The sequence below is a fragment of the Triticum aestivum genome, chromosome 3B (assembly GCF_018294505.1).
Source record: "Triticum aestivum cultivar Chinese Spring chromosome 3B, IWGSC CS RefSeq v2.1, whole genome shotgun sequence".
NCBI classification, from domain to species: Eukaryota; Viridiplantae; Streptophyta; class Magnoliopsida; order Poales; family Poaceae; genus Triticum; species Triticum aestivum.
This window is the reverse complement of record NC_057801.1, coordinates 786316122-786335340: the sequence shown is the minus strand read 5'-3', so window position 1 is coordinate 786335340 and position 19219 is coordinate 786316122. Positions and strand designations below refer to the sequence as shown.

The 19219-nt window shown below is 42.8% G+C and overlaps 1 pseudogene; it reads right to left on the bottom strand.

Annotated features, from left to right (window-relative positions):
* Positions 1 to 8981: 8981 nt before the first annotated feature.
* Positions 8982 to 19219, bottom strand: part of LOC123067907 (lichenase-2-like) — a 12186-nt pseudogene continuing 1948 nt past the window's right edge.

Sequence of the window (19219 nt, the reverse complement as noted above, 5' to 3'; positions counted from 1 at the left end):
ATGAAGTAGCGGCGGCGCTAGGGTTTTGGGAAGCTCGAGCGGGAGTGAGGTCGAGCGAAGTAAAAGTGAAGTGAGGAAGAGGCAGGGGTATTTATAGTGGTAGTGAAAAACTGTATGCCCGAAGATTTCGGACGAACATGCCCCTGGCCCTTCTCATTCACGCGACATGTGTCACCCACGTACTGTGAGGTGGAGATCTTGTAGGATCGTGGGTGAATAGATAAGTATTGTCACGGGATGCGGAACGGTTTGAGCGGCAAAGCCGAAGATTTAGATAAAATTATTTTAAGTTTCCATTCGCAATTTCTTCAGCTGTCAAGGACACAGTGAAGATTTTGAACGAGTTTCAAATTAGAACGCACATGAAGAATTTGTGAATAGACTAGGTTGAGTTTAGCATAGAGGGGGAAGGGTCCGATGACATTCACTTAGCAGAAGAAATCAACTTGGAGAAATAGCAATAAGTGAATGTTGTAGAGGACATAAAACTCATATATCTATTCAAATGAAGAACAACACCGGAAAGAGTGAAGACAATGCAAAGTTGAAGAATTTGAAAAACTGAGGAATTTCAAAACAGGAAAAACTCAAATTGAAGATTTTCAACTTTGGTTGGTGGCGTAACCCACCGTATAAGAAAGATGATTTCAGACACCCGTACAATTGTCGTAGGGCTCTGAGAATCAATTTCTTCATTGATTTCTTCACACTTAGAGGGTTAGTCTTCATTGATTGAAGAAAAACGTTACTTCGTGTGTTGTGCATCTAAGTCATCAAGTCAGCATAAGTGTTAGGATGTGTGTCCATTTCAGAGAACATTCGAAGATTCTAGGATATTTAGCTCACACCGCAACTTGCTAAATCTCTTCTCATCCAAGGGCTTAGTGAAGATATCGGCCAGTTGATCTTCAGTGCTAACATGGTCGATGGAGATGTCGCCCTTCAACACATGATCACGAAGGAAATGACGACGAATCTGGATGTGCTTTGTCTTCAAGTGCTGAACTGGGTTATGAGCAATCTTGATAGCGCTCTCATTGTCGCAGTAGAGAGGGACATTCTTCACATTGATGCCATAGTCCTTGAGTGTTTGCTTCATCCATAGTAATTGAGCACAGCATGATCCAGCAGCAATGTACTCAGCTTCTACAGTGGAGAGTGATACACAGTTCTGTTTCTTCGAGGACCAACAGACCAAAGGTTGTCCGAGGAAATGGCATGTGCCTGATGTTGACTTGCGGTCCACGCGATCGCCAGCATAGTCAGAGTCTCAATATCCAATGAGATCAAATGAAGAGCCCTTGTAATACCCTAATCCAAGTGTTGGTGTGTGAGCTAGATATCGAAGAATATGCTTCACAGCCTTATGGTGTGATTCCTTCGGTGTAGCTTGAAATCGGGTACACATGCAAACACTAAGCATAATATCTGGCCTAGATGCACATAAGTACAATAAAGAGCCAATCATGGAGCGGTATACCTTTTGATAAAGTCTTTACCATTTTCATCAGTGCATAGATGGCCATTTATGGGCATTGGAATTTTGACCCCTTTGCAGTCTTGCATGCCGAATTTCCTCAATACATCTTTGAGGTATTTCTCCTAGGATATGAATGTGCCATTGCGCTGTTGACGAATTTGAAGACCTAAAAAGAATTTCAATTCTCCCATCATAGACATTTGATATTCTTCACTCATCATATAGGCAAATTCATCACTATAACGTTGGTCAGTACAGCCAAAGATAATATCATCAACATATATTTGGTACACAAACAATTCATCATCATAAGATTTTGTGAAAAGAGTTGGGTTGAGTGAGCCGGGTTTGAAGCCTTTCTTCATGAGGAATTCCTTCAAAGTATCATACCACGCCCGAGGGGCTTGCTTGAGGCCATACAGGGCCTTGTTGAGTCTTAAGACTTTGTCGGGATTCTTTGGATCTTCAAAACCTGGGGGTTGAGCAACATACACTTCTTCCTCAAGCTTACCATTGAGGAATGCACTTTTGAAAGTGCAACTATTCCTAGGTGGTTTTGGTAATTCATAACAACATATAGCTCATTGAGCTAATGCTATTCCAAGACTATTATTTCAGGAAAGCTCAATGAATGGCATGGCATGGATGATGAAAGTGGATCCCTCAAAATATCAAGGACAAAGGATAGGCTCAAGCTCAAAAGCTCAAGACTCTTCATTTTAAATTTTAGTGATCCAAGATCACATTGAGTCTATAGGAAAAGCCAATACTATCAAGGAGGGATGAGGTGTTGCTTAATGAGACTCTTGCTTCAAGTGCTTAGTGATATGCTCCAAATACCCTCAACTACTTTCTCACATCCTCATATGACCTAAACCTAAAGCCAAAATTGGTCACACCGATTCTTTCTATCCGGCGCCATCGAGTTCATATGTCATAGCCACTGCCACAAACCCTAGGCAAATCGGTCTTACCGATAGGGATCTCGGTCTCACCGAGATGGGATTGTAATCTCTCTGTTTCCCTTCGTAACGTTTCGGTCTAACCGAAGTGAGCGATCGGTCCCACTGAGATTTTAATGTAAACTCTCCGTTTCCCTTTTGTAACATTTTGGTCTCACTGAAAAGAGCAAATCGGTCCCACCGAGTTTACCTGACCAACTCTCTGGTTAGCTAATTACCAAAATCGGTCTCACCGAGTTTGTGTAATCGGTCTCACCGAGATTACGTTATGCCCTAACCCTAACCATATCGGTCCTACCGAGTTGCATGTCGGTCCCACCGAAAACCCTAACGGTCACTAGGTTTACTAAATCGGTCTGACCGAGTTTGTTGATTCGGTCCCACCGAGTTTGGTAAATTGTGTGTAACGGTTAGATTTTGTGTGGAGGCTATATATACCCCTCCACCTCCTCTTCATTCATGGAGAGAGCCATCAGAAAAAACCTTAACTTCCAACTTACCATTTTTGAGAGAGAACCACCTACTCATGTGTTAAGGCCAAGATATTCCATTCCTACCATATGAATCTTGATCTCTAGCCTCTCCAAGTTGCTTTCCACTCAAATCTTCTTTCCACTAGATCCAAATCCTATGAGAGAGAGTTGAGTGTTGGGGAGACTATCATTTGAAGCACAAGAGCAAGGAGTTCATCATCAATGCACCATTTGTTACTTCTTGGAGAGTGGTGTCTCCTAGATTGGCTAGGTGTCACTTGGGAGCCTCCGACAAGATTGTGGAGTTGAACCAAGGAGTTTGTAAGGGCAAGGAGATCGCCTACTTCGTGAAGATCTACCTCTAGTGAGGCAAGTCCTTCGTGGGCGACGACCATGGTGGGATAGAGAAGGTTGCTTCTTCATGGACCCTTCGTGGGTGGAGCCCTCCGTGGACTCGCGTAACCGTTACCCTTCGTGGGTTGAAGTCTCCATCAACGTGGATGTACGATAGCACCACCTATCGGAACCACGATAAAAACATCCGTGTCTCCAATTGCGTTTGAATCCTCCAAACCCTTCCCTTTACTTTCTTGCAAGTTGCATGCTTTAATTTCCGCTGCCTATATACTCTGTGCATGCTTGCTTGATTTGTGTGATGATTGCTTGACTTGTCCAAAGATTGCTAAAATCTGCCAAACTCTAAAATTGGGAAAAGGTTAAGTTTTTAATTGGTCAAGTAGTCTAATCACCCCCCCTCTAGACATACTTCAAGGTCCTACAAGTGGTATCAGAGCTTTGGTCTCCATTTGCTTTGATTACCATAGGTTTTGGTGGTCATAGCCTTGGTTTCACAACCTAGGAGAGTATGGCGTCTAGCGAGGGAAATTATCACCGTAGAGGTCCTTACTTTGATGGCACTAATTTTGCTAGTTGGAAACATAAGATGAAAATGCTTATTCTCGGACATAACCCCGCCGTTTGGGCTATTATTTGTATTGGCTTGCAAGGTGAATTCTTTGATGGGAGAGAGCCGAACCGTGAAGCTAATGCGGAAGAATTGAAGATGCTGCAATACAATGCTCAAGCTTGTGATATCATCTTCAACGGATTGTGCCCCTAAGAATTCAACAAAATCAACCATCTTGAGAATGCAAAGGAAATTTGGGATACTTTGATTGATATGCATGAAGGTACTGACTCCGTCAAGGAATCCAAGCTGGATGTGCTCCAAAGTCAGCTTGACAAGTTCAAGATGAAGGATGGTGAAGGTGTCGCTGAAATGTACTCTAGGCTTGCTCTTATCCCAAATGAGATTGCCGGCTTAGGGAGTAAAGAGATGACTGACCGATTCATCATCAAGAAGATCCTAAGAGCATTGGATGGAAAGTATGATACCATGTGCACATTGATCCAAATGATGCCAAACTACAAAGATCTCAAGCCAACGGAATTCATTGGAAGAATTGTTGCTCATGAGATGTCACTCAAGGATAAGGAAGAACTTCACAACAAGTCAAGTGGTGCTTACAAAGCCTCATGTGAAGCCCCCAGATCATCAAGTGAGAAACAAACCTTCAATGAAGAATTGAGCTTAATGGTGAAGAACTTCAACAAATTCTACAAGAGTAGAAGCAAAGAAAGAAGCTCCAAGTCAAGGTCATACAATGACAAAAGATCTTCTAGTCGAGAGCGCAATTGCTACAATTGTGGGAGACCCGGACACTACTCCAATGAGTGTACGGCACCCTACAAAAGAAGAGAAGATTCTCCAAAAAGAAGAAGCAAAAGAGAAGAATCACCACCAAGAGAGAGGAGGAGTAGAGATGATCGTTATGAACAAAGACCCTCACGGAGAAGCAAGGATTCGGAAAGGAAGGACAAGTCATCAAGTGGCTACACAAAACGAAGACATCAAGCTCATGTTTGTGAATGGGTATCCGGCTCCGACTCCGTCCATCACTCCGAGAGAAGCTATCACTCCGACTCCGAATATACTCAAGATGAAGGTGTTGCCGGTCTAGCACTTGTGTCAACCAACTCCTACGACATATTTGACTCACCAAATGAAGGAATTGGAAGATGCTTCATGGCCAAAGGTCCAAAGGTAACACATCCCGAGTATGTTGATTTCAATAGTGATGAAGATGACTTGCTAGGTGATGATGATTTACTTGCTGACAACTCTAGTGATGAGTACTATGATGAAACGTCAATTAATCATGCTAATCAAGATAAAACAAATGACAATGATAAGGAGAAGATTGAGCTTCTAACTAAAGAACTAAACACTCTTAAGTTAGCTCATGAAACTATCTTCGAAGATCATTGAGAACTTTTAAGGTCTCATGAGAAGTTACGCTTTGAAAAGCACAATCTTGAGCAAGAACATGAGTTCTTGAAAGCAATCAATGATCATCTCCGTAAGAAAAGTTCTTCTTACATTGCCAAGCATTTACTCTTATCCACTTACATGCCTCAAGTCAAGTCAAGTAACAAGAACAAGAAAGATTCTTCCTCTAGTAGTAACAATAATTATGCAAAATCCAATATTGCTGCTTCTAGTAGTTCTCTTGATTCCACTAATGATTCTCTTAGCCAAGTTACACTTGAGCAAGAAAATAGCTTATTGAAGGGAATTATAGAGAAAGGTGTTTACAAGAGCCTTGCCAGGAGTAAGCAATTCGAGGAAATTGTACGCAAGCAAGGAAGGCACCGGAAGAATCAAGGTGTTGGTTTTGAACGAAAGTTCAATGCCAATGGAGTTGAGTGGGAAGAAGATCAATACCCCAAGACAAAGTTTGTTCCTCAACAAGACAAGTATGATCCTACTTCCTTCAAGGGAACACAAGCTCAAGATGATCTTCCACCACAAGACCACAAGAACAAAGGCAAGGACAAACTTCAAGAGGAGATTGATGCATTTGAAGAAGCACCCAAGGCCTTGGTCAAGTGGGTTCCCAAGACTACGTCAAGTTCTACTTCATCAAGTACAACTACAACTCCAAGGATTCCCATCAAGATGATGTGGATCCCGAAGAAGAAGAACTAGAGAGTTCTTGAGGGTGACTCCGCCAACATTCTTCCCTCATATCATTATGGCAAGGACAAGTGCAATCAACTTTCAAATCTTGCACTAGTTCAAGGAGTCACAAACCCTCATGTTGGTAAGGCAAGGGACAAGGTAACCTAATGATTTCATGGACATCATCTTGTGTGTGCATCACTCTATGTCTATGGATATTCTTTTTTGTTCCTTGTGGGACTAACCCATGTAGGTATGTTAAAAGTTCAACTCACTCCAAAGGATTGCTCCAAATGATCTACATCAACATTGAGCATCCACATCTTCAACACCTACATGAAGTCATCATCAACAAAACCCAAGGTTAGTTCATCCCTCTAAAAGGGGATATCACATCTAGGGGGAGCTTAACTCTAAGAATTGAGTCAAAGCAACTCTAATGGTGTGAACACATCAATGCATTATGTAAAAGTGGTAACCCCACTTGAGCTTAAACGATGAGTATGACCTATGATCAAATGTTCTCATTTGACTCCTAAGTCAATATACTCATATATAGATGACCTAGTCATCGCCAATTGTTTGATAGATGCTAGAATTGGTTGTGCATGCTTTGCCACATGTTTCATTTGCCATTCTATTGTGTGAGCATGTTGGTTGCCTACTTTAATCATTCGAGGACATCCACTTGTTGCTTTGATTGTTTGGGTTCTTTTCTTTTTGCCAAGTGGATGAACAAGAATGCCTAAGAACCTTCTCTAGCTATCTATGCTTTTCTCATCTCAAACTCTATTCATGCTACATCACAAAATTTGATCAAGTCAGATTCGAACCACTCTGTGTGAGGAGCACTCGGAGTCCCCGATTCGTCACAGACTTAAACTTCCAAAACTTCTTTGTGATTCTCGGTCTGACTGCTTCCTCCATTTCGGTCCCACCGAGATCACTAAGTCGATCTAGGTTTTCAATCTCGGTGCAACCGATTTGAACATTTCGGTCCCACCGAGTTGCTGTAACTGTATACAGTTATGCATCTCGGTGCCACCGAGTTGTTCCACTCAGTCACGGGCAAAAAATTGGAAATTTCTCCGAACCTCTTCGCCCGCACAATAGCTCGCTCTACCACCAGGGTCTCCGGATCGTCTCCTCGTCGCCAGCCGCCTCCTGTCGCTGGTCTCCGCCGCCGTCAACAGATTTCACCCCCGCCGTTGCCGCCGTAGCGAGTTCATCGCCGAGCTAGGGTATGGACTCAATCACAGTGCTATCCTCGTCTGATTCCTAGCACATTGTGTTCATCATGTATCTTGCCACGATTGAAACACTCCTATCCAGTCAATATGATCCTTAGAATAGATGCGATTTGAGAATTTAGGGTTAGGTTTCCGCCAAAACCATCTCGGACCCACCGAGTTGAAAAACTCAGTCCCACCGGTTTGGCTAACGCCATTGCACTAGTAACTCTCGGTCTGACCGAGAATTACAAATCGGTGTGACCGATTTTAGAACTTTGTGAAACCCTAGCAGTCTCGGTGCCACCAAACTATGACTCGGTCCCACCGAGTTCACTAGTTTAGGTTCCAAAACTGCTTCGGTATCACCGAGTTTGAAAATCAGTTGATCCGAAATGCTTTCTGTGGAAAACTAAAACTAAGTTTTTGAATCATTCTTTTGCAAAAAATCTCTGCATTTTGTGATGCTCATCCATTCTATCTCATCTATAACTATTCATAAAGTCAACAGTCAGTGTTTTGCAGCATGTCAGACCAAAGTGATAGTCAAAACAAGTCAGAAGAGCAGGTGCACATGAGTGAGGGCACTAGTCCCTCTAGCAGCTCAGATGAAGGGAGCAGAAGCACCCCAAGCAATCTGCCTAAAGCTGCCACCAGGTCAAGGAAGAAGAGAACCTCAGAATCTGAGGATGAGGATTATATGGCAGAAGAAGATGAGGCTACTTCCAAGAAGGTAGTGCTCAAAAAGGATTATGGCTCGGCCAAGACCACTAAGCCTGGACTTAATAGGAAGGTCCCTGCCAAGAGGACACCTATGCTGAAGGTCAGAGGATCAACTCAAATACCTGAAAAGCCTGATCCCAAAGAGCCAGCTGCTGCTGAAGGAAAGAAAAGGAAAGAAAGGGTCAAAAAGACCATAGCCAGAATTGTTGGGCAACCTTCCATGATGGAAGAGGAAGAAGAGGTTGCTGCACCAGCACCCAAGGCACAAAAGCTGATGGGTGGTGCTATAAGATCAGGGGCTGCAACATCAAAGCCCAAAGAAGCACCCAAAGCTGCCCCAATCCCAAGAATGCACCAAAGAGGAATACCATGAGTATTCCAGCTGCTGAGAAGAACAAGGCCCCAGTGCCTGAAGTTGCTGATGATGAAGAGGATGAAGGACAAGTCCTGAGGAAGCTAAAGCCCAAGATTCCAGACCACAATGATGCTCATCCTGTGGCTGAGGACATGAATATCAGGAGAGACTCAGGGTTGAGGCTATGGAGGATGACAGATCCATATGCCACCAGGAGAAGGACTGCTGTTGATTACAGGTTCCATACAAAGGAACAGCGGGACTTCTATGAGACAATCTTGTTGGACAAGAAGCCCATAGTGTGTGATATGAGGTGGGTCGACTGGACCTACATGAAGGAAAATGAAGAACACTATCCTGGAGTGTATGACAGTTTTGAAGCTTGTGGAGTTGCAGATTTTGTCGGGCAGAAGCTCACCAACTGGAATGATGAACTCATTATGCAATTCTACTCCACGGCACACTTCTATCCAGATGGCAGGATAGTGTGGATGTCAGAAGGTACAAGGTACCAGTCAACCATAGAGGAATGGGCTAGTCTGATCAATGCCCCCAAAGAGAGTGAAGATGACTTGGATGTCTATGCCAAGAAGAAAATGGGACACAATACTATGACACATATGTACAAGGAGATCCCAGACAAAGCCCTTGAGACTTTCTCGTTTGGATCAGTCCACTTTCTTCTGTCAGGGCTGCCTACGATCAACTGGATCCTAAGGCACACTCTTTTGCCCAAGTCAGGTGACCAGAGCATGATCAGATGGCATGCTATCAACTGGCTGCATATATTTGATGTGCCTCAGAAATTCAAAGTCATGAGCCTTATGGTTGAGACCATTAAGAGGACTGTAGCAGACCAGAAGAGAAGTTGTGGATATGCCCACAGATTCAGGAGTTGATTAACTCAAAGATGGGCACAGGCAAATATCTGTTGGATAAGGAACACTTTGCTCTTTATCCAGACTTTGAGGACAATCAGGTTGTCATGACTGAGAATGAACCATCATCAGTGCAAGCTCAAGAGAAGAAGGAGAAGGCAAGGAAAGAGAAGGCTGCCAAGATGCCAACTCAAGAGGAGGCATCTTAGTACTTTTTGAAGAACAAGCAGGAGCAGCTTGGATACTTGATAGCATCAACACTGAGGATTGAGAAGGGTTTGGCCACCCTAACTCAAAACCAGGAGAGCTTGGAAAGAATCATGGAACAAAATTCTATGATCTAGATGTCAAAGTAACTGAGATTCAGTCAGTTGTGGAGCAGCTTCAGGAAGACATGCAGGAGAGGAAGGGCAAGACAACCACTGATACATTTGCCAGAGTGCCTGGAGCTCAGAGGTCAGTTGCAGTGCCTGTGACAGACAATAGAGCCACATCATCTGCACCAGCAACCACTCCTACAGCTCCAGAGCAACCAGCTCCAGCACCAACACCTCCAGCTCCATCCACATCAACTAAAGCCTTCGTTTGAGGAGCCATCTCTACACCACCACCTGAAGATCAAGCCTGAGAGTCGATCTAGCACTATGCATTTTCTATGAACTTTTTGGTAACTTGTTGCCAAAGGGGGAGAAAAATGTATAGATCATAGGCTTCGAGAGAGAGAGAGTGTTGCTTTTGTCCTCTCTTGCTTTGGTGGTTAAACTTTGTTTGCTTTTGATTGCTTGAGATACTATGCTATTATCTGTGAGACATTGATGATCATGTGTTTGATCATAAGCTACACTTATGCCTGTTTGATGATATTATCTTACCTATCCTTATATGATCATTCACTTTGCTTGGTGATGAGTGCATGTATTCAATCTTTATTATTTTGAGTGCTCCACCAAGATGTATGTGACATGGAAGAGTAACCCACGAGCCTAATTCCTTGTGCATTTGCAGCCCAAAGCAAATCTTAAACTATGCACAAATTTAGGGGGAACTCTTGCTTATCACATACTTCTCAAAGCGACGATGTTTTTCAATCTTATTATCATTTGTCGAAGCTTTGATCTATATGTTGTCATCAATTACCAAAAGGGGGAGATTGAAAGTGCAACTATCCCTAGGTGGTTTTTTTATTCATAACAACATATAGCTCATTGAGCTAATGCTATTCCAAGACTATTATTTCAGGAAAGCTCAATGAATGGCATGGCATGGATGATGAAAGTGGATCCCTCAAAATATCAAGGACAAAGGATTGGCTCAAGCTCAAAAGCTCAAGACTCTTCATTTTACATTTTAGTTATCCAAGATCACATTGAGTCTATAGGAAAAGCCAATACTATCAAGGAGGGATGAGATGTTGCTTAATGAGCCTCTTGATTCAAGTGCTTAGTGATATGCTCCAAATACCCTCAACTACTTTCTCACATCCTCATATGACCTAAATCTAAAGCCAAAATCGGTCACACCGATTCTTTCTATCCGGTGCCACCGAGTTCATATGTCATAGCCACTGCCACAAACCCTAGGCAAATCGGTCTTACCGATAGGGATCTCGATCTCACCGAGATGGGATTGTAATCTCTCTGTTTCCCTTCGTAACGTTTTGGTCTAACCGAAGTGAGCGATCGGTCCCACTAAGATTTTAATGTAAACTCTCCGTTTCCCTTTTGTAACATTTTGGTCTCACTGAAAAGAGCAAATCGGTCCCACCGAGTTTACCTGACCAACTCTCTGGTTAGCTAATTACCAAAATCGGTCTCACCGAGTTTGTGTAATCGGTCTCATCGAGATTACGTTATGCCCTAACCCTAACCATATCGGTCCTACCGAGTTGCATGTCGGTCCCACCGAAAACCCTAACGGTCACTAGGTTTACTAAATCGGTCTGACCGAGTTTGTTGATTCGGTCCCACCGAGTTTGGTAAATTGTGTGTAACGGTTAGATTTTATGTGGAGGCTATATATACCCCTCCACCTCCTCTTCATTCATGGAGAGAGCCATCAGAACAAACCTACACTTCCAACTTACCATTTCTGAGAGAGAACCACCTACTCATGTGTTGAGGCCAAGATATTCCATTCCTACCATATGAATCTTGATCTCTAGCCTCCCCAAGTTGCTTTCCACTCAAATCTTCTTTCCACCAGATCCAAATCCTATGAGAGAGAGTTGAGTGTTGGGGAGACTATTATTTGAAGCACAAGAGCAAGGAGTTCATCATCAACGCACCATTTGTTACTTCTTGGAGAGTGGTGTCTCCTAGATTGGCTAGCTGTCACTTGGGAGCCTCCGACAAGATTGTGGAGTTGAACCAAGGAGTTTGTAAGTGCAAGGAGATCGCCTACTTCGTGAAGATCTACTGCTAGTGAGGCAAGTCCTTCGTGGGCGACGGCCATGGTGGGATATACAAGGTTGCTTCTTCGTGGATCCTTTGTGGGTGGAGCCCTCCGTGGACTCGCGTAACCGTTACCCTTCGTGGGTTGAAGTCTCCATCAACGTGGATGTAAGATAGCACCACCTATCGGAACCACGACAAAAACATCCATGTCTCCAATTGCGTTTGAATCCTCCAAACCCTTCCCTTTACTTTCTTGCAAGTTGCATGCTTTAATTTCCGCTGCCTATATACTCTGGGCATGCTTGCTTGATTTGTGTGATGATTGCTTGACTTGTCCAAAGATTGCTAAAATCTGCCAAACTCTAAAATTGGGAAAAGGTTAAGTTTTTAATTGGTCAAGTAGTCTAATCACCCCCCCCTCTAGACATACTTCAAGGTCCTACAACTTTTCACATCCATTTGATATAAAGTGATATTATGTTGGCTAGCGTAGGCAAGTAATATGCGAATAGCCTCAAGTCTAGCAACAGGTGCAAAAGTTTCATCGAAATCAATACCCTCAACCTGTGTGTAGCCTTGAGCTACAAGTCGTGCCTTATTCCTCACCACAAGGCCATTTTCATCTTGCTTGTTGCGGTAGATCCATTTTGTGCCAATGATGTTGTGCTTGCGAGGATCTGGACGTATGACCAGTTCCCAGACGTTGTTGAGCTCGAACTGATGTAATTCTTCTTGCATAGCTTGAATCCACTCAGGCTCCAGAAATGCTTCATCTACCTTAGTGGGCTCTGTGATAGAGACAAAAGCAAAATGCCCACAAAAGTTATATAAATGTGAAGTCTTTGAGCGAGTGAGAGGACCTGGTGCTTCAATGTCATCGATGATCTTCTCGACTTGCACTTCGTTTGCAATGCGAGGATGAGCGGGTTGTCTTCGAGGAATTTGATCAGCATTCCCTTCAGGAGCATTTTCTTCAGCACCATTTTCTTCAGGTGCGCCAGCTCGACAATCATCACGATCTGGAATGAATTCTTCAGCAGATTCTTCAGTAGGGATGACATCCTCAATAAACTTGAACTTGATAGAATCCTCAGGTGCTGGTTCATCTATCATAGAAGGTAGGTGCTCTCTTTGCGAGCCATTAGTTTCATCGAACCGCACATCTACAGTTTCAACAACCATGTGAAGAACGCTGTTGAAGACTCTGTAGGTGTGCGAGTCCTTTCCGTAACCAAGCATAAAACCCTCATGTGCTTTTGGTGCAAATTTAGAATTGTGATGCGGATCTCTAATCCAACATTTAGCACCGAAGACTTTGAAGTAACTCACATTGGGTTTCTTGTCAGTGAGGAGTTCATAGGCAGTCTTCTTGAAGAATTTGTGATGTGGACCAGATCATGACCAAGGCATCCAAGAGTGAGGTTAACGCTAGCACAAATGCTGAACCATTAGAGCATCCAAAGGAAGTCAATGGCAAAATCATTATCTTAGTTGGGAAGCTTCCGGTGCCTATTTTGGGAGAAATGACACATCAGATTTCCAGCTGCAACTTCCCACCCAAACCTAATTAATTCTAGAAGTCTCTAGCACTTTATAGAGGCTGTTAAAGATGGTCTTTGAAGTCATCTTTTATTCAAAAAAAACGGTGCATCATTTGAGGTCTTGAGTCAAAAGTTGTGCAAGTTTCCATGCAAGCTGTCTAGGAATTTATTACAGCGCGAGGCTCAACAAGTTTGCTCCTGCAACAGCTTGGGGCTCACGAATTTACCCTTCTTTTTGAGTTGTTTTCACAACCAACTAGTGGGTGCTTCTAGTATAAATACTCCCCAGCTGTTCCATGTGAAGGGGGATAAGATTTCTGAGTTTATGTTTATAGACAGCCGGTGAGGTTGTGTTGTGCTGTGAGCACTAGTATCATTGAGTGTTAGCTCGTGTGTGTGGATTGGAGGGCCTGTCCTCAATTCATATAGGATCCTTGTGGCTCCCTCTTGTGATTCTTCTTAGGTTCACAAGCTTCATGGTTTGGGTTGCATCCTTGTAAACCCATCTAGTTATCCGCTGCAATTTATCTGAGAGTGTTTCCTTTTGTTCTTGCCACTTGAGAGAAACAAAGTGTGTTGAAACAAGTATCGAGTGAGTTTGTTGCTGCTCCTTGTGAGTTCTTTGGCACCGAGAAAGATCTTTGTGAACCATTTCAGCGAGGGTTCTGTTCTTGCGCTCCATAATGCCATTCTGCTGAGGAGTATAAGGAGCAGATAACTCATGAGTAATACCAAGTTCATCAAGATAGCCATCAAGACCGGAATTCCTGAACTCAGTCCCATTGTCACTTCTGATGTGCTTGATCTTCACACCAAAGTTGGTTGAAGCCCTCGAGGAAAATTGTTTGAAGACTTCCTGCACCTCATGTTTGTAAGTGACAATGTGCACCCATGTGTAATGAGAATAATCATCAACAATAACAAAGCCATATAGAGATGCATCATTTGTAACAGCAGAATAATGATTAGGACCGAAGAGATCCATGTGAAGCAATTCAAATGGTCGAGTGGTGGTCATGATAGTCTTCGCTGGATGCTTGGCCTTTGCCATCTTTCCAGCTTCACAAGCTCCGCATAAGTGATCTTTGAGAATGACATGCTTCTTATTTTCAAGCGTGTGTAGATTCCTCATGCCAGCATGACCAAGTCGTTGATGCCATAGCCAACCTTCTGAAGCTTTTGCAAGTAGGCATACGGCCGGTTTTGGTCCTGTAGAGAAATCAACAATGTATAAGTCTCCTCTCCTAAAGCCTTCAAAGACTTTGAAATTGTCAGCTTCCATGATCACAACACAATGATATTTGCCAAAGACAACAACCATATCAAGATCACAAAGCATTGAGACAGACATTAGGTTCTATCCTAAGGACTCGACGAGCATGACTTTGTCCATGTGTCGATCCTTTGAGATCGCAACCTTACCTAGACCCAATACCTGACTTTTGCCTTTGTCAGCGAAGATGATATGCTTCAGATGTGACGGTGATAAAGGAGCATCCATCAATAGATTCTTGTCACCAGTCATGTGATTTGTACATCCACTATCGAGGACCCACTCGTTTGCTTTGGGTTGATCATCCTGCAGATGAATTAGTGCAACTTACGAACTCACATACTTCATCAGTGAAGAATATGACATCAATATCATCAGATCAATTTCATCAAGCAACAACACAGATAAATGAGTATGAGGACGTATGAAATGAACAATCATTTCTTCATGATTAGCATGCGTCCTTTCATGCACATTCAGGTCTCCAGCAAATTCTTCAGACGTTTTGAGCACGTTTGGAGACCTGACCCTTCATAAGAGATTAGTTCTTTTTCTTCACCACCAACATATGAAGGGGTGGCAAAGAATTCATCACTCTGCGTGCACCATATGAGAAAGGTGGCATAGAAGCCAGTCCACATCGTTTCACATAATAGGGGTTAGGGAAGCATATGAATAAGCAGAGAAATTCTTTGAGGACTTATGAACATAATGATTTGAAGAATAATACTCATATTCATAGCCCTTAGCTCTACCCTGCGAAACAGAAGGGTTAGCACGATGATGATCATATGAGGATTTTGATCCTTTTGAGGAATTTGATCCATGTGAAGAATTAGGTCCATATGAAGAATTGGATCTGGGGTTCCTGTTCTTCACTGGTGGTGTCATGAGGACATTCACCTGAAGACTTTCAAGATAACTTTTGGGAACCCAGATTTTCTTCTTAGGGGAACCGTTCCTGCAGTTAGTGCCAACATATCTAGCAAATACTTCACCACTCTGATTTTTGAACAGTTTATAGTTGGAGTCAAATGACTCGTCAGAAGAATGAGGAGATTCACATATGAAGCCAGATAAATTGGATGGATCAACTGGAGGTCCCTTTGCAGCAATCCATGAGGTTTTGGGGTACTGCTCAGGCTTCCAATATGTTCCATCAGCACTGAGTTTCCTCTCAAAGGCAATACCCTCTTTCCTAGGGTTCCTGTTGAGGATCTGCTTTTTAAGCACATCACAAAGAGTCTGATGCCCTTTGAGGCTTTTGTACATGCCTGTCATGTACAATTCCTTCAGCCTTGCATCATCAGTAATACTAGTAATGTCCTCAGATGAGGAATTAGTGATAGCATAGACATGTGAAGAATTTGTAGCATTAGAAGCATTTGAACATTCAGGTGTAGAATTAACAGATTCATGTTCAATGCACTTCAGACATGGAGGAACAAATTCTTCCTGAGTAGCGCTGATTTGTTGAGCAAGTAATGAATCACGCTTCTTCTGAAGATCTTCATAACTCACTCTTAGCTTCTCAAGATCTTGCTTTCTTTGAAGAAATTCATAAGAAAGCTTCTCGTGATCAGATAAGAGAGTGTTATGATGACCTTGAAGGTCGTCAAACTTGGAATGAAGTCTATGAAGACTATCAGCCAAAGCTTTTGACTGATCCATTTCTTCACCCAACATATCATCGCTCTTATTTAGCATGTATTGAACTTTTTCCAAAGCTCTTTGTTGTTTAGTGGCAAGAGAAGCAAGTTTGACATAGCTAGGTCCAAATTCATCGCCAGATTCATCATCACTGGACTCGGATAGATAGCATTCGGTTACCTTCACACTGTTTGCCATGAGGCAGGGTGAAGAGGATGATGATTCTGGTTCGAATGTCATCGCATTGAGAGAGTCCTTGTAATCCTCAAACCAAGGATCATGACGGGTTCGATGACCTTCATAGACCTCAGAGAGACAGTCCCAGATTAGCTTTGCGTGATTGAGATGCATGACGTTCCTCAACTGATTTCGGGACAGACTGGAGCAGATGACATCCTTTGCTGTGAGGTTAAGTAGTGTGTACTTGCGAATGTCATCAGCCTCCACCATCTTGCATAGATCGGTAAGACCAATCTTAGTGACGGTCCATAGTTCGCTGTCCATAGCCATGAGTCGCTTCTTCATCATGGCCTTCCACCGAGGATACTCATGACCGTCAAAGATGGAACATGATACGTTCCTCAATCCTACAATCGACATAACTAAATCTCCAGGCGGTTAAACCAAAATCACACAGAACAAGGGAGTACCTTCCTCTGATACCAATTGAAAGTGCGTTATATCGACTAGAGGGGGGGTGAATAGGTGATTTTTATGAATTCTTCACTGAGGAATATGCTGGTGAGGAAATTCCTAAATGAAGAACTACTTGCAGCGGAATAAGTACTCAAAAGTAAACATAGCAGAACACACGCATAGTCATCATGATGAAATAAAGACAAGCACAGAGTACAGAAAACGTAAACACATGATAACACAAGATGAAGACGGACAGACTAAAGAAATTGAACTGAGGAAATTGAGAAAGTCTTCAGTCAAAGTCTTCAAACAGATATGAACAAGCACACAACAACAGAGATGAGGAAATTAAGAGTTGAGGAAATAGAACTAGTAAGCTCGATGAAGACAATGATTTGGTAGACCAGTTCCAACTGCTGCCTCAGTTGTACATCTGGTTGGAGCGACTGGGTATTTAAATTTGAGGACACCCAGTCCCGGACACACAGTCCTCACCGTATTCTCCTTGAGCTAAGGTCACAAAGACCTCGCCCAATCACTCGTGGTAAGTCTTCAGGTGACTTCCGAACCTTCACAAACTCGGTCACTCGGCGATCCACAATTCCTCTTGGATGCTCTAGACCTTGACGCCTAACCGTCTGGAAGAAGCACAATTTTCAAAGGAAACAAGCGTCGGATCCACGCAGGATCAATCTCTTCAGTGATGCTCAATCACTTTGGGGTTTGTAGGTTTGGGGTTTGGGTTTTCCTCACTTGATGATTTTCGCTCAAAGTCCTCGGAGGATGGTTTGCTCTCAAATGACAAGTGTCAATTTCTCTCGGAGCAGCCAACGAGCTAGTGGTTGTAGGGGGGCGGCTATTTATAGCCTAGGGAACAACCCGACATGATAAGACATAAATGCCCTTGTCTGATATGACCGTTAGGTGGGTAGATATTTTGGGACAGCTGACGCGTAGCACAGCAACGGTCGGAATATTTAACTCTCAAATACCTCAGGGCTATTATGTTCCTCACTTTGTAGGCAATCCGCACTGGCGAATTTCTAACTTCTCAGTCAGAACAAATTCCTTAGAGACCAGAAGAACTTTGTCTCTGTCACTGAAGAATATGACTGAACTGTGCGAGATTTCCAATGGCTTCATTCGAAGGGATTGATAGGTGTAGGATTTTGAGTTGAGCATCACATGGAAATTTTTCCTTAGTATTTACCCTTTAACAGTACGGTGTTTCCTATGACTCAAGAAAGAGAAAATAAAACAGTAAAAACAAGAGTCTTCACGCTTCATGTTCCTCGAATGATTACCAAGTCTTCAAGATCACACCAATTTCTTCACTTTCAAAGTATTCAGAAAGTCTTCAGAAATCCAAAGTCTTCAGTTGAAGAACTTCATTTTTAGGGGTCGACTTTCTCTGTAAATATCAAACTCCTCATAGACTTATAGACTTGAGTACACTCACAAACGCATCAGCCCCTTAACCTATAAGTCTTCAATACACCAAAATCACTAAGGGGCACTAGATGCACTTACAACAACCAATTTGCAAAGGCATATCTAGATTCTAGCGATCATAGAACTTGGAAAATTCAGTCACACGATATCCAGTTTTATATGTTTATATTTTTTTCGATGGCAAAAGTGTTTATAACTTTCGCCATATCTCCAATGTAGCTTTTTCCATGCCATGAACTCATTTTGTACAATGAAAACTTGTTATACTCGTCGTCATGGCAAAAAGTTAAACACGTTTTCCAATCTATTCTTGCCATGTAACTTAATCTTTTTCTGAAGTAATTTAGTCTTAAAGTGCCATGTGTCAATAGCTGAGGAGAAGGGAGACGGGATAATATATATTTGTAAGTAGTAAATAGTTTTATTTTATAGATGGTCGTAAACTACCATCTGGAGTAGTAATTTCTAGAGATGTTTTGTTCATAAGAAATTTGAAAGGTAAAGATGTTAGTGTAGTGTCTGTGACAATAATGAAGGTTTCCAGCACCCAAATGTCGTCGCACTGCATCCCCATAGTCTCCGGCCAAACCCTCACCGCATCGACACGCTGCTAGGACGACCCTCCCTGCCGCGAAGTCTAATTTCCTTTTTCTGAGGGGTGACCAAGCTTTATTCATTCCTCCCACCTGGCACATTGACGGAGTGACGGGGTTTAAGCCTCCTTGCTGGGCTGCCAGCGAGAATCGACGAGAGGCTAATGACGGGGTTTAAGCCTCCTTGCTGGGCTCGGTGGAGATATGTCTCGCCTACTGCGAAGTATAGCTCTGGCCCGCCGCTGGCGCCGGCAGGTATGGGCTGGCCCGTTAGCATGTTTTCTCGCTCGCTCAATCGCTTGGTTGCTGCGTTCACTCGCTTGCTCGTCGGTGTAGAGTTTTCTTCTTCTTTCGTATATACTGCCTGGACTGGTCTGGTTTTATTGAGTTTTCTCTTACTTTTTTTTACTTTGTATTTTGTATTTTTCTCTACTTTCAACGAGTTTCTTTGGTTTTCACAGTGTTTTTAATCTTTTGCATTTGTTTTAGTTTTAGTTTTACTCTTTCTTATTCTTTTTAAATTCGGTTTCCTTTGCCATTTTTTAGTATTCATCTA